The sequence below is a fragment of the Piliocolobus tephrosceles genome, chromosome 9, assembly GCF_002776525.5.
Source record: "Piliocolobus tephrosceles isolate RC106 chromosome 9, ASM277652v3, whole genome shotgun sequence".
Taxonomy (NCBI): Eukaryota; Metazoa; Chordata; class Mammalia; order Primates; family Cercopithecidae; genus Piliocolobus; species Piliocolobus tephrosceles.
The window spans coordinates 131134007-131146875 of NC_045442.1; the positions used below are offsets into that span (position 1 = coordinate 131134007).

Here is a 12869-nt window from a genome sequence, read left to right on the forward strand (position 1 = left end):
CAATCTACACCAGGTTAGAAGTCTTGTAATGCTATCAGTGGGGTTCTGGTTCCTTTAATAGGAAACATTATTCAAAGGAAAGATACAACCAACACTGTGATGTAGCACTGAAATATAATTTTAATATTCCACTAACTATCATGCACAGCCTTCCATCAGTTCAACAGGGCAGGAGCCCCTTCCCCTCTGGACCTTAGCTCTAGGCTCTGTGGTCCCTTGAGTGGTGACAGCTGGGAGAGGAGGCCTGAGCCCTGCTGACCAGCCTTGCTCCATCCAGCCAAGACCTCTTGCTCTGTCTCGAGGTACTGTGCACTGCATTATGTGCGGGAGTTTCTTGTTGTTTTTTCCTTTCTGCATGTTCACCTCTCTTGTTTCTAACTCTTTAGAAAATAAAGCAATCCATTGTTTCTATATGGGCAAAGATTATGCACTGCTAGAATCAGAATTTTGTATCAGAATTAATATCACTATAGCTAAAACATCTTAACTAGATTGTTCTTACTTTGAAACGGTAGTACAGAAGTTTAGGTAACACTTGTTCATGTAATTACCCAGTTTAAATAAAGGTCTATATTCAGTTCCTACTCTTTTTAAATAGAGAATTAACATAAATTGTGGATATTACATGCTCTCACAAACTTGGTTCTATCTGTTTAAACATTTTTAAATCAATTGCTAATTTGGTGTAACCATGTGCAAGCAACATCTCCTTATTTTTGGAAAGACAGAATGCATGCAGTACGTGCTGAGTGCCTTAATTTCACAAAACTAAGTGGTATAATAGAGGATGAAAGTCTGATTTTGCCTGTTTAAATTTGCTTAGAACTAGTTTGCTAGAGTATCTCTCTCCTTCTGAGTGCAATTAAAAGTGGTAATCTGGGCCTGGAAAATGACTGAGTAAAGCATGAAAGGAAACAAGGTCACCTGGATAGGGCCCACCCCATCTTCTCAACTCTGATGAAACTTCCAGAATTCTTTGAAGATACTGCCTTCATAACTACCCCAGGAGTGTCTTATACCTCATTTTAACAAAGCACCATTCAGATTCAGATATCCTACTTAAGTGTCTATTACAGTAGAACCACCTGGGAAGCCTTTAAGAAACATCAATATCTACTTCTATAAAGTTCTAGAAGAGGCCAAACTTACCCCTCATGGAAAATAAGCAGAACAATGGTTGTCTGGGGAGGGGGCGTGGGAGTGGGGATCTACTGGCCCAGGACAAGAGCGAGCTGCCCCGTAGCTTGATGGGACTTGGGTTGCACCAGTGCACGCCCCTGTCTATTCTTCAAATGGCACACCTAAGACTTGTGCACGTCAGTGTATATGTGAATTTTACCTCAAAGGAAAAAACCCACCAATGTCTCAGGTGCCACCCCAGAAATTCTGATACAACTGGTCGCAGGATGGGGTCTCGGCATTCACAGTCCTGAAAGCCCCAGGGGTTTCCCCCAGGTGTGATTAAGAGCACTGCCCCGACCTCCTGAGAGACCTCATCACAGAAACACGGACAAGCACACACTGGTGATTGTAACCTTTGCTGGTCTTCTGAGAAGACGTAAAGTGGTGTGTCTTCACATGCTCTTTTGACGGGATCTTGAGGCTAAGCTGAGTTTTATTTGAACCCTAACTTACTAGCCCTAGGATGGTCTCAATCTGCTGAACTGCACAAAGAGGAATACTTCTCTCATTTTATGCTAAGGGTGCTATGGGGGTTATGCTTTAAGTATTTGGGTTTTTTTTTTTTTTTTTTTTTTTCAGTTGTTATAGTTAGAAACTTCAAGGATTTGGGCTGTATAGAAGGACTGGCCAAAAAGGAATTTCACAGTCAAAGGAGATTATTTTGTTGAAAGCTTCTATGTTCCTTTTATTTACTTGTTGCCCACCCACCTTTTCGGTGATAAATGAGGAATCCTATTCCAGACACCATGAAGCCCTTCTCAAGCACTGCTCTGTGATGGGCCTCACGCCACCCAAGGGAAGGCCACAGAGGCTGACAGAAACTGCTCCCAGATTCACAGGCTGAGGCGCTTTCTCGGTGAACTGACACAAACCAAAAAGAGGACTCTTGACAGAACCAAAATCCCTCCCAGTGATTTGTAGGAACAAAACATTTGCTGTAAGATGCTTTCACATTTGATAAACTTGAGGGTTTTCTAAGACTTTCTAGTTATAATTTAGAGACTTGGCATTTCACAAAAGAAATCAACAGGACATTGCACATTCTGTCCCAGGGCTATACAAGGAAATTTCTGGGGGTTTTTAAGGTAACAAGCTGTGGAGCCACTTTCTGTGGCGTTCACACTGAAGGGCTTCAGCTGGCACCTGTCAGCCAGACCAAAACATTGTCAATGACTTGAGAAAAAGCTACAACTAAGAAAGAGGTAGCTTCTGAAGTAAACTAAGCAGATATCTCTTGACAACAAGGTCAGAAAAACATAAAAACAATGCTTTACAATATGTACAGATTATTTCTGATCCAAATCTTTCTCAGGCTTTGAAAAATTATTCCTATTCTCAATTTGCAGGCCTGAGGATTCTTCAACCAAGGCCTCCCTGTAACAGGATTCAGGTCAGAATCCAGAGTTCACATCACCTGCTGGCACGTGGGAGTGACTGTGGTTAACTTTTACAAGTAATCAAGAAAGAAACATTCTATGGCATGGCAAAGTTGTTGTAACTACTTAAAAGTGACAGTAATCACAGATCTGAAGCAGTGCTGTAGATGTTTATGGAAGAACTAAAGTACATGTTGAGGCTGCCCTCCTTTAAGAAAAAAATAACAGAAAATGTGAACATCTTGAACAAGGGATTCTTAAGCCAGCTGTAAGTAACTGCCGGGCTACGCTGAACCAGATGCCTCTAGGTAGAAAACAGACAAAGCATGAATCAAGTCACAGACACACTTGGTGCCCCTCGGTGTTTCTGCCTAGAAGACACTACTGGCCACTCCTGATCTTGTCAAAGTTTATCCATAGCTGACTATTGATAATGATGCCCAAGGATCATTACTTAAAGGAGCATTCAGGACTAAATACCTTTATTAGTACAGAATTTTCAGTTCTTTATAGAGATACAGTTTTTCAGTCATAGAAACCTATTTTGGCAGAAAATGAACCTGTGGAGATCTTGGTCATTTCGGTTCACTGAGTATCCTAAAGCAGGAAAGAAGTGCGAAACTGGAACTCCAGACTTCTTTTTTCAGACATACTTATCTAGAGTTCACCTCAGCCAAGTCCCCACGTCTGTGATTAAATGAGACAAGGGCTTCAAACTTCCTTGGGCATTCCCAATATCCAGAATATTCTTTCCACAGCAAACTAGACCAAAAGTCAGGAAACATTTTGTGGAAAGGGCCAGAGAGCAAATATTTTAGGCTTTGTGACCATGTGGTTGGTCTCTGTCTTGACTACTTAGTTCTGCTGTTGTATTGACAAAGCAATCATGAATAATGCACACATCACAAGTGTGGCTGTGTTCAGAGAAAACTTTTGGATACTAAAATTTGAATTTTTTATAATTTTCACATCACAAATTATTTCTCTTATCATTTTTCTTCAACAATCTAAAAACATAAAAGCCATTCTTAGCTCACAGGCAGTACAAAAACACAGGCTGACCCCTAGAGGGACTAAGTTTTGTGAAAGCAGGGTCCATAATGTCAATTTCAGCGTTCTTTTGCAACAGCCGTGCATAGGACCTGGCACACAGTAAATGTTCAATACGTATCAGTGGAATGAGTGAACTGGTGCCACTCATTACTGTGTTCATTGCCTACTGGAGAAACTGTTCCATGCAGTTAAACTCAAGAATATGAGGACCCATCTAAAATGGGAAGCAGTTACACCCAAGTCTGTGTCAGCATATTCTGACCAACATAAATCATTTTATTTCTGATGTATGAATCATTTCATTGCCAGAGGACACTGAAATATCAATTGCTGACTTCTAACAATCGAGAATAATGTCACCAAGAGCTCACTGAAATATTAGTGAGCATAGCCACCTACAGTATTGACTGGAAATGTAGATTCTTGAGCCTTATCCCCAGAGCCTGTCTGGGGTGGAACCCTGGAGGCTGTTTTTGTTTGTTTGTTTGTTTGTTTGGAGACAGAGTCTCACTCTGTCACCCAGGCTGGAGTATAGTGGTGCAATCTCGGCTCACAGCAACCTCCGCCTCCGGGGTTCCAGCGATTTTTCTGCTTCAGCCTCCTGAGTAGCTGGGACTATAGGCAGGTACCACCACGCCTGGCTAATTTTTGTATTTTTAGTAGAGACGGAGTTTCGCCACATTGGCCAGGTTGGTCTTGAACTCCTGACCTCGTGATCCACCCGCCTCGGCCTCCCAAAGTGCTGGGATTACAGGCGTGAGCCACCGCGCCCGGTGGGAGGCTGTGTTCTAAACAAGCACAGAAGGTGATTCCTGTACAAGTGGCCTCTAGATCTTATTTGTAGAAATACTAATCTACATATAAATTACCTATATCATTTTAGGGATTAAACAGCTCCTCAATCTCCTTCATAATTCTAATCGCAAAACACAAAAGAATCAAAATAAATTCTCTTAGATAAAATCCTCTTACATAAAATTTATTTTGGTTCTTTTGTGTTCTGCAATCAGACTTATAGAGGAGATCTAGGAGCTGTTTTTTAATTTATTTTGATTCTATGTTGTTACAGAAGTTAAGACATTCTGCAATATCCTCTAGACCGACTTGCAACAGTGGAATATAAAGGAAATTACACAGAATTTTTAAGGAGCCCCAATAATTGAGACTTTAAAAGTGAAGCTGGTCCAGCGTAAGTGGTGATGAGTTACCCTATCCTGCCCCTTCTCCCTTCAAACCACTAAGACTCAAGTAGCCCATCAATGAAAATCATTTTCTAAAACTATTTTCTAAAAATATACTCCTGTTCAGTTTTTTCACTCCCAGTACTGACACACTGAAACCGCCTACCTATTAGACCAGAAGAACAGTACATCACACCAATTGCTAGTGTTAATGGTAGAAAACTTGACCTACCCACTTCTCCTCTGGAACGAATCACACTGAACTTCGCAGGATTCCACAGAGCCGCACCCTGACTCTCCCACAGACTGTCCCAACAGGTATTTGCACTTGAGCTTCTGAGAGCAGTTTTAACTTGTAAGAATTCAAGTTTAAAAACCTCCTCTAAGCTATCACAAATACGCCTTATCACAGGTAAAAGCAGGACCTCAAGAGAATTCAAACGACTAAGAATGTCTCGAGGTGGATTATTAGAGCATCCTGGCAAAGAAGACTCCAGTCACGGGCCACTCCCTAGTCAATCAGTAAGTTAGTCCCGTAGAATCACTGACGCACAAGAATTGTTCATCCAGATTTACAAAATGCCACTGAATACCACAGTGGCTGTATCTATCTTTATTAATTTTTACAAGGCCAACTCTTTCTTCTCTAATGGAAGATAAATTTTCACTAAGATCAAGAGTTCACATGATATGAGCAGCTTTGTAGCAGCCAGTCTACTACTGGGCTGACTTAGTAACTACGAAAGCAGCTGTCAAATATAGTCTACAAAACAAACTGCGATAGAGAAACATGTAGTATTTCTAAATCCACTCTGCCCACAGGTTCACACACACACACACACAAACTGCTAAAATAGCATTTATCTACAGAGCCAAGGCTGCTATGCATGTCAGAAATTTTATCATTCAATATTAATGCACTTTTTCTGGTAACTTTACCCCTTGGTGGTGTGCTATACGACTTAGAAATAGGAAAGGGAAGTGAGAAAAATTTTATGGAACACAAGTTTTGTATCTACTTGTTCCTTTCCTCTTCTACATAACACTAGTCTCTAAAGGAAGAACAAGACTGAACGGCAGAGGCAGAATGCATTCCTCAGCGGAATAAATCTTTCCATTCTTTTCAGAAAACAAGTTAAATGTCTCTGTCTTCAGGTCGAGGCATGAATATTACTTGTTCTTTGATTAACGGGGCTGACATCCAGTCAATGTAAGTACTACCTACTTTCCATTCCCTCTCATCCCTTCTGCATTGCAGAGGTAACACAAGGAAACTGTGTGTACTTTGTAAATGTTTTCAGTTCATCAACTTTGGAAACACTGAGTGAGCTTTCTATTTAATCTACATTAAGTTGTAAGCATCCTGATATAGGAACCAGCCCAATATCACCTTCTCAATCCCTTAGAGTTAAAAGATAAACTTCAAATAAGATTCTAAACAAACCACCAAAAGATATATCACAAAGGTCAAATACACCAACATCCAAAACATGTCACAGTCAGATCCTTTCTGATCATAACCATTGTTAAATTCACCACAGGAAGGTAATATGGAAAATTATGTGAGCTTTTTTTCTTCTTGTTTGGGCCTAGATTCGATAACAATACACAAGATTTTACAGTTTTGTATTATAGATCCAATTTTTAAATCTTTGGCTTTATCATTGTTCCCATTATTTTTTCCTCTGATTAAGCTTGTGGTGAACTGCAAATCTGCCTTGTAAAAGTGCCTGGCTCAGACACAATCTTTCTAAAATTAACTTTCTACTTTTGTTAGTATAAAATTATAAGACCCAGTTGTTTTAAAAATTGTAAAAATATTTGATTAATATTCATCAGTTGTTTTTCAATACTATGTCTACTATTTAAGAAAACAATGGCTTCAATTTCTACTTATTTAAAAATCAAATCTCCATTCTAGATTTGTTAATATGTATCTTGAAGGTGTAAAGGTACTTACATTTGGGGTGAAAATATTAATAAATTTCCCACACTAAAAGATGGTTGATCAGAAAGCAAGAGCAGTTACAGCTTCATAGATACGTAATAAGGAATTTATGTTCAAAGTATTTTCATTCAGCATTTGATCCCATTTTTCATTCTAAACATTATATGTGCATTCTCTTTACTTTTGGAATTTAAAAAGACTGTACTGCCTACATACCCAAAAGCATGAAAACTATATTCAGAAACAAATTTCTCTAATTTCAACAGAGATTTCACCATGATTTTTTTTCTTTAACCATCTCAAAAACAAAAAGTTATAGTACAAATGCCTCAAATATAACCTACCCAGACCTAAGTCAACACTGGCACGCCAGTGCGCACCCGACTGATAAAGCTCTAGGTGAACTCCCACTGGGGAGTTTTAACAAGTACATGAGGCTTAGCATTCCAAGTTAAAATTTAATTTTAAATGCTTTCTATAGACTTCTATGAGTCTATTTTTAAAGTATTAACTGTCCTGCAAAACACATATCATTCTGAGTATTTTTAAAAGGGCAGGAGCAAATAAATTTTAGGAATAGTTCCCACTAATGTGGAAGTACCACCAAAGAGCTCCCTTCGTCGGATCTCAGTAAGCGCCTAATGGTCAAGAACATGAGTCAGAGAATCAAGTGCTGCAAATTTGGGAGAGCTTTTTGGATCAGATGTAGAACCAAAGTATTTTGAAATTAGTAATAAAATTCTTCCACATAGATTCTTCTTTATTTCCTCATCTGCATTTTCTCGTGTTTCTACATTTTGTTAAGTGGACTGATTTTGATTCACCCTACATTAACATAAAATTTAAAACTTGTGATCCTTAAACAGAGAAAAATGCCTTCTGAAACATTTGTAGGGGATGAGTCTTTTCCAGTTTTTAAAGACACACTGGAACAGTATGTCCCCTCTGTATTACCTTGACTTGTCTTTTTTGACTTAATTTGATCCTTTTATTTCAAAGTGGGATGTACACCAAGTGTGTTGGATGATAGAAGGAATAGTAATATAAAAAATTAATATTATACAGCAATTGTGAAATCCCAAGACAGAAGTCTTTGAAGGGATTTCAGTGGAGCGCTATTCCATTTCAGCAGGCCGAGTATGGAAAAGAAAACAGGTAGCTCACTGTGATTTCCCATTTACTCACTTTCTCTGTTAACTCACTTACTGTAAAAGCACATCATACAAAATTTAAAGCCCTAAATTCTACTGCCGAATGATACATTTAGTCCACATATGAAAACTGCATTTATCTGAATTTAAATAGGGAAAATAACATGAATCTACAACTCCTCTATGTTATGAAATCAAAATTCATTTATGTAAGGAACATGCGTATATTAAAGAGGAAGAAATAGGGGCCCACTTTCAAACCATGTCTCCAAATTCTTAACCTAAACAGTGCCAATTATTTTGGGGAAAAAAATCTACACTTTGTTTTGCTATATAGTTTTTTAAAAAGCTAATCTGCTGACTTTTTGTGAGGCATTTGAGCAAAAGCAACACTATCAGAAGTGATAGCCACTAATCTGTGCAGGGCAGTGTTTGCTATAGAACCTACCGTGTATACAAGGGAGAGGAAGGGTGGGGAGTCAAGTCGTTATATGCTTCTTTAAGAACTCTCCAAGTTGTAACTCTGGCGTGATGGGGAGACAAATGTTAGGCCCCTCTCAATAGGTTGATATTTTATACCTAAAGATGCTTCCCTTGGAGTGGTATAGCATTTAGAACATGGATGTTCCAAAACTGCACTATCTAATATGGTAGCTACAAGCCACATGTGGCAAACTGAAGTCCAGTTCTTCAGTCTACAAGTCACATTCAAGGGCTCCACAGATACACAAGGTCAGCGGCTCACACTGCACAGCACAGAGACCCTTTCCACCACCAGAGAGGCTCTCGAACAGCCCTGCTCCACAAGGCAGTCTGCCAGCCCAGCAGGCTGGCTGCCCAGGGCTTTTTATGACAGACTGCCTTGCCCATGAATTACAGTATCATGATTTTCACCAGCAGGCTTGCAATCCAGCAAGCATGGAGCACACGGACACACACACATATCCAAGCACATGTCTGTCTCTAACCATGCCTTCAAAGTATAAAATGACTTTGTAATTTGGGAACTATATATATGAAAATGAAGCAAAATTAAAATGAGACAGCCAGTGTGGTGGCACATGCCTGTAATCCCAGCACTTTGGGAGGCCAAGGCAGGAGGACTGCTTGAACTCTGGAGTTCAAGACCAGCCTGGGCGATACACTGAGACCCTGTCTCCAGAAAAAAGTTAAAAATGAGCCATACATAGTGGTGTGCGCCTATAGTCCTAGCTACTCAGAAGCTGAGGCAGGAGGCTGGCTTGAGCCCAGGAGGTTGAGGCTGCAGTGAGCCATGACTGTGCCACTGCACTCCAACCTGGGTGACAGAACAAGACTCTGCCTAAAAAAAAAATAATTAAAAAATAAGAAAATTCATCTTATCAAACAGGCAATAAAAAATTGAAAAGTAGTTTCATGTGCTGTTGATGTACATGGGTATAATATTCTGAATAACAAGCTAGTGATTTTTATCAAAAATTTAAACGTGTACACTATCCTTTAAACCTAAATATCCCATGTTAATAAACTTATCCTACCAAAGGTGTTCAGGCAGAATTACATAAATGTATATAATTTTCTATCTTAAAAAAATGCAATGGACTATATTGTGTTTTAAAGGTATTTCTTTTTTGTAAACAAAATCTTAAAAGCAAGTTTCACAAAATAGTATGCTTTTCTCATTTTTCCTGGAAAATTCATGGCTATTTCAGGAAAATAAAATTCAAATAAAAGAAAACAAAATATAAACTTCAGTTTCATTCAGAAATAAGTAATAATGAGAAGACTCCTCCTCAGAAGTTGGAAATGGGGCATGATTTCCAGGATAGCATTTGCATGTCACCTTTGACATTTGACAGGCGTTTCCATACAGAACAGTGGAAATGACGAACGCCTGCTGCATGGGGAACTGGTCAGGTAAGTTACAGCATGTCCTCTCAAATCATAACAGGTGCAAAAAAAGGTCATTCCGGGATACTGTCGAGTACACAGACACTAGCCACATCCAGTAATGTACGTAAAGTCACGTGGATATAGATACAAACAAAATGACACACAAACACAGGAAGAAGTCTGCGAGAATATTACCTACTATGGACTACGGTTTCTGGGAATTTTGTTTTTCTTATCCTATTCTAAATTATTTGAATTTTTATAGAAAAATTTAAAATCTCTTTTCTAAAACTTAATGAGAGAGATCTCAGTAAAAGTGTGAAACTGGACAGTATTTAAATCTTTCTCAAAGTAAAATCTAATCTGATATTAATAAGCTACTTTTCAATAATAATCTACTGTGTCCATAAAGCAAAAGTTTATTTTTTAGAAAGGCAGACATTCCAAAGAACTATTCTCAGGGTTATGAGATTCTAGAGACTTATTACGGAAAGTCACAAAACTATTTTTGAGAAAATTGCCTATTACTGTCCTGTTAAAATATTTCAGAAATAGATACATAAGATAAAGCTGCTTGAGCTGAATTAAATCTGGTAACACAGGTGACAGGCAGGAGACAGAACACCTGTTCTCTGGCTTTTCCAACACTGTAAGGGAGAGGCAGGAATGTAAGAGTGAACAGTATTCCAATCACTGCAAACTGTTAGAAAAGGGCTTCTTTTCATTGTCAGTTTTAGATAGTAATGGTTAGCTTCCATTTATTATTTTTACCATATGAAAATCTGGCTATGGCACCTTCTCTTCAACATTCTTTATCAACATATCTAATTAATCCATATTATTTCCAAACATTAAAAAAAAAAAAAAAAAAACCATAGCAGACAGTTATTCTGATTCGGAACCACAGTTCTGGAGTTTCCGTCTACAGACTCCAAGTTCTCTTAGTCCGTGATTACTTAAATCTGGTCACTCTCTTCATAGATTATTATAAACGCTTTACTCAAAGTTTTGACACTTTATTTAAAATTTAAAACAAATCAACCAATAACTTCACCTTAAAGATATTAAAAATTCCATTACAATTTCGAGATTATTATTCCCCCTTCTCAAAGGAAAGGAATTGTTAACACTTATCTTTTACTTGAATACCATAAAATAATAGAACAGATCGAAAACGAATAACTGTTTCTTTGGAAAATTTAAAGCTCAAGGTAAAACTCTCCATCCTAACCCTAGAAAACGGGCTTTTTGAGCCTTAGCAGGGAGTAGCTCACAGACCATGGAATGAATGAAATATTCAAGATTTTCTATTGACAGCATCATTTCAGTAAGCACAATTTATAGCAGTATAAAAATATCTAGACTGACAAAGGCAAAAAGAAAGGAGAAGAAAAGAACAGAATAGGGTAATCACGTTTCTGTGTAAGCCAGTAACACTGTAAAAATTTCATCTAATCAGCAAAGAGCAGAGGAAACCCAGGCCGGGCACCATGGCTTACAACAGTAATCTCAGCCATTTGGGAGGCCAAGGTGGGCGGATCACTTGAGGTCAGGAGTTCAAGACCAGCCTGGCCAACATGGCAAAAGGCCGTCTCTACTAAAAATGCAAAAATTAGCCAGGCATGGTGGCACGTGCCTGTAATCCCAGGTACTCAGGAGGCCGAGGCAGAAGAATCGCTTGAACCCGGGAAGTGGAGGTTGCACTGAGCCGAGATAGCGCCACTGCACTCCAGCCTGGATGACAGAGACCCCGTCTCAAAAAAAAAAAAAAAAAGAGTAAAGGAAACACAGTATGGAATCAGACAATTTGATAATGAATTCTGACGGAAGAAGTATTAAACGTTTTCTTCAAGGGTATAATAATTGTTCGATTCCCATTCTTACCATAAGAAATATAAAATATCTACAAAGAAGCTTAACCTGTCCTTAGAAGTCCCAGTATTTTCATTTAAGCTATTTACTATGAAAAAAGAGTATTAAATACAAAAGAGCAATGGCTGTAGAGACACAGACATACTCCCCCGAGCTGCATTTCCTAATTCCTGCATCCATATTAGTATCCCCATTGGACCAGTAACATTGCCTCTTTTTTTTAATCTCATTAATTTTTTACTTCCCCTAGGGTAAACTTTTACCAGCAAACAGAAGATGTATATTTGCTTTTAAAACGTGCAATCCAAATCCACAAGAGAATAAAATATGAATATTAATACAGCTCCTTTGCTCAAAATTGTGAAACTCAGAGCACCACTTACACTAATTTCTTACAGACATTCTTGTAGACTTCAAAGAGAAGGTCTACATATTGACACTGATTTACTCAGACTTAGGGAATTGACATTACTTATTTGGCACTTAGGCATTTGAGTGGCAAGTCTTCATTAAACATTTTTTAAAATGCTATCCCAACTGCCTGTTGAATACGTACATAGCAAGGTTAAGTACACTTAGGCAATACAAAGCCACAGTTAGAAGACTAGAACATATACTGTGGTTTGCTCATCATGCTAATAGGAAATTTTTGACTGATGCCAAAGAGGGAAAGTATGATGAAAAAATGTTTTTTGAAAAAGCAAAGAAATATTTAAATTACACAAGTTATTATAAAGCATATTCACAAACTGGAAATCATCATGAGTAATCCTGACAATGTGCATGGTTTCAAATAAGTATTTTAATAGTTAAGTATAAAATAATAGAGGTTGCAATCAAATAATTCCTTATTACCATCAATGCCGTATGTAATATTCAGTCAGCACATATCACTCGTATACACATACATGCCACATTCTGCAACTAACAATCACAGTATGTATATTCCTCAGTGGGATCAATGAATAAAAGTAATTGTGGAAAGTACCTAGTTTACCTACAGGGCAATTTCATTTTACTTTAAAAAAATAATTAGAATTCTTTATACACGATGTCTCATCCCTCCACCCTCCAAATAAAATATAAGTAAAAAAAAAAAAAAAAAAAAAAAAAAAAAAACATGACAAAAATAAAGGCAACATTACATGGATATAAAATGGGAAATAGATAAAGAATGCCCCCAACAACCTGCCTTTTGCTAACTGTTTCCTGAACACCGTAAATTGTACAGTTT

The 12869-nt window shown here is 38.1% G+C and overlaps 1 protein-coding gene across 20 annotated transcripts in view; it reads right to left on the minus strand.

Annotated features, from left to right (window-relative positions):
• The window catches only part of ZMYND11 (zinc finger MYND-type containing 11), a 108876-nt gene that overhangs the window by 15185 nt on the left and 80822 nt on the right, over positions 1 to 12869 (minus strand). The gene's annotated exons all lie outside the window — the stretch shown is intronic.